Here is a 3,360-nt window from a genome sequence, read left to right as displayed (position 1 = left end):
CAGGAAGCACGAGGCCGTGGTGAGTCATCATGTACGATCTGACAACATGCAACTGGGACACGTAGACACGAGACCGTGCTTAATAAAGCACGGGGCCATGCTTAATAAAGCATGGGGCCGTGCTTCTAGCTCCAGACAGCCTATAAATAGAGGCTCTTGTGTCATTTGAGAAGTGTGCCTTGAAAAGTATTCTATCCGGTTTTCTCTTATAAAAACGTACACTAACACTCACATAGAAGATTTAGTGAAGAGTTTGAAGGCTTGGAGGTCATCACCATCAACCATCATCATCATCCATCATCATCATAATTAAGAAGGAAGATTCATCTACATTTGGTTAGATTGTTCCAAGTTTAATCATGTATTTGTTATCATCATTCATCTTAATGATTATCATCATGCTCATTATGAGCTAAACTCCTTTTACCATCTAAAATCTATGAAGAAGCTTTGTTTTACTTGATGATTATTTAAAACATGTGGTGTAGTCTAGTAAAGTATATGGTTATCTTACAATTATCTTTTGATGAGAAATGTTTCACCATCTTAAATCACTAATTCAAAGTTGGTGGTTGTCAATTCTATTGGCAATCGTTCATGATCGATTCATGTTCTTGAAAGATAGAAATACTTTGATACATTATCGAAACATGGATCCTTATATTGTACTTAGAAATGATGAGATGTAAGTTATGATGTATTTCTCTAAATCTTGGTAATCCGAAAATGGCTTTGCTTAGGATATCATGCTAGTTAAAGAAATCATATGTTAATGGAATGTATAAGTATAACCTACTTAAATCAACCAAGGGGAGGTTGTGTGAGTTAACTACAACCACCCGAAGTTGTTAGAATTGGTATTTGCGAAATCAGAGTCAATCCTAATCTTTCTACTTTACGAAACTACTTGCCAACTTAAATTGACATTTTGGAGGTGGCATGACATTAGGAAAGAGTCAACTTTAAAATGCGCATGTTACCTCCCTAGTGCCAAAGATGATCACTTAAGGTTTAAGGAGATATCTATCATATATTGCTATGGCAAGTTTACCACATGTTTGAATATTAAGTATCAATGCTAAAATGGAGTGGATTCTTGATCTTAGATGGTAACCTTCGCATAATTGATCAACTCGTTTAGAATCTCTCGTCTTGGTCACCTATATATTATATATATAAGTATTTATATTTTATAAAAAGTTCAAAAATTAACCCCAAAATGATTAATACCTCCGATTAAAGTAAAACAACGATTTATCATTAGAAATATTTGTGTCCACGGATCGATACTTGGTTCTTACCAATACTATTCTACATATACGATAGGTACACTTGCCTATTTTGTGTGTGTTTAGTATTTGTAGAAATCACTTTTATAAATTTAAAACACGATCTTGTGCAAAAAGCTAAATATCCAAATCATTCCATCTATTAATAATTAACCGCAACGCACAACACACATCAATAACCGAAAGCGCGTTTAAGGAAATTGAAACGATCGAATCTCACAAATTATAATTAAAAAGGAAATACAAAATTTAAAGACTAACTATCGGGATTATAAAAGTTAAATAATATTAGTTTTAGGAATTATGCATTATTTTAATATCTATTTCATTAACTTATGGAAAATGGGGACTTAGAGATTTTTTATTTAAAACGAGTTTAACAAAAATGAATTAAAGTATATATTATATAAATCATTTGATGTTTAATAGTTGAAGAATTATTTGTAGATGAACAATTATAAGTTTATTAATATAAGATTAAATAACATTATTAATAACAATTTATGTTTAAACGTTTTATTTTATTCTAGTAACATAATTAATTAATTTACTAATTAATTAAATTAAATGTTTTACATGAATTATTAACGAAATTATAGATATTAGTTTATGTTGAAATAAAATAAACAACAATTAATTTACTCAATTGATTATTTAGAGAAATCAAGTATACTAGTTCTATTATAAGAAATCTTTAATTAAAACCATTTTGTATATATCATCATAGTTAAAAGAAAAAGTTTATAAGTTTATGATGATCAACGAATAATAACATCTTGATAATATTTATATTTGTTCTTGCAAAATAACTAGTTTTGATATAATATTTAGAAAATCAAAGTGTTTATCTTGGATATCCATGATCATAATGATTCTTAAAACCAAAATTTAAGATTTTTATGATAAAAGTAACATGATCATGAAGAACAACTTATGAACAAGTAAGAACATTCAAGGTAAAATCAAAACAAAAGCTATAAAATGCATGAAATGGTAAAAACTTACTTGTTAGTGCTCTTAAGCTTAAGAAAAGAATGTATTGAGATGTGAAAAAAGATGGAGGATTAATTGTAACAACTCGGGTTTTTATAAATTAACATTTAGTAATAATAACCCGACCCGCTTTTATGTTCGAAATTTTATTCAATAAAAATATTGCGATTATCGAGTGATTATTATTTTATTATGTTATTATATTTATTTATTACATATAAACTTCCTTGATATATATACATTTTTAACCCAAACTTAAACTTTCACCTTATTGTGTTTCCATCCTCAAACCTTAGGGACTAAAGTGCAACTCTTACATTATAACCCGTTTAACCCAGGATCCGAACCAAACCCGTTTATAATTTATCCGAACCAAACTCTTACATTAATACCCAACCCGTATAGCGAACCCGTTTGCCCAGATTCAATCTTGCACCTAAAATCTCGTAATGAATATGGAAATTGAATCAAAGCGCGTGTTATACATTCCTATTGCGGCTTACCGACACATTTAATTATGGGAAACGATCAAACAATATACTAATTTCTTAATATGATAAACCGTCAATAACCCTAATTCGCAAACCTATATAAATCGTTGATAAAAAAACTCAATTAAACGTACACATACAATCTCATAGCCGTCGCGAATCTTAACCCTAAACAATATACTAGTTATACTTGCTCATTTGGTTAATATGTTATTCTCATATGACTTGTTGCAGCTACCTATTTTGTTATATATACTATATGTACAACTAAACTGGTGTGTTGCTCACTCAACATGTGTTGTTGACAAAATTCTATAATATGCAGGTTATCGTAGAAATTTAATGCAGGTTGGTGAAGTCTTAGTGAAGAATTTAAGTTAGAAGATAATTAATCAAGATCATTTGTGATATAAGTTGTATTGATGTATGATTTTGGATTATGTATTTGTTGTATTTGATTTATTTGAAAACTTAATTTAATTAATCGATATTGTCATTTTAATAATGCATAATAGTAACCTTTGAAAAGCTGTGAGCAATCAGTTCGCCCCGGCATTCCCGCCATAGGTTGGGGTGTGACAGATTGG

The sequence above is a fragment of the Bidens hawaiensis genome, unplaced genomic scaffold (assembly GCF_021521415.1).
Source record: "Bidens hawaiensis isolate Kalapana, Puna unplaced genomic scaffold, B.hawaiensis_p1.1 tig00014784_1, whole genome shotgun sequence".
Lineage (NCBI taxonomy): Eukaryota > Viridiplantae > Streptophyta > Magnoliopsida > Asterales > Asteraceae > Bidens > Bidens hawaiensis.
The sequence above is the reverse complement of the archived record's forward strand: the minus strand, read 5'-3'. Positions refer to the sequence as shown.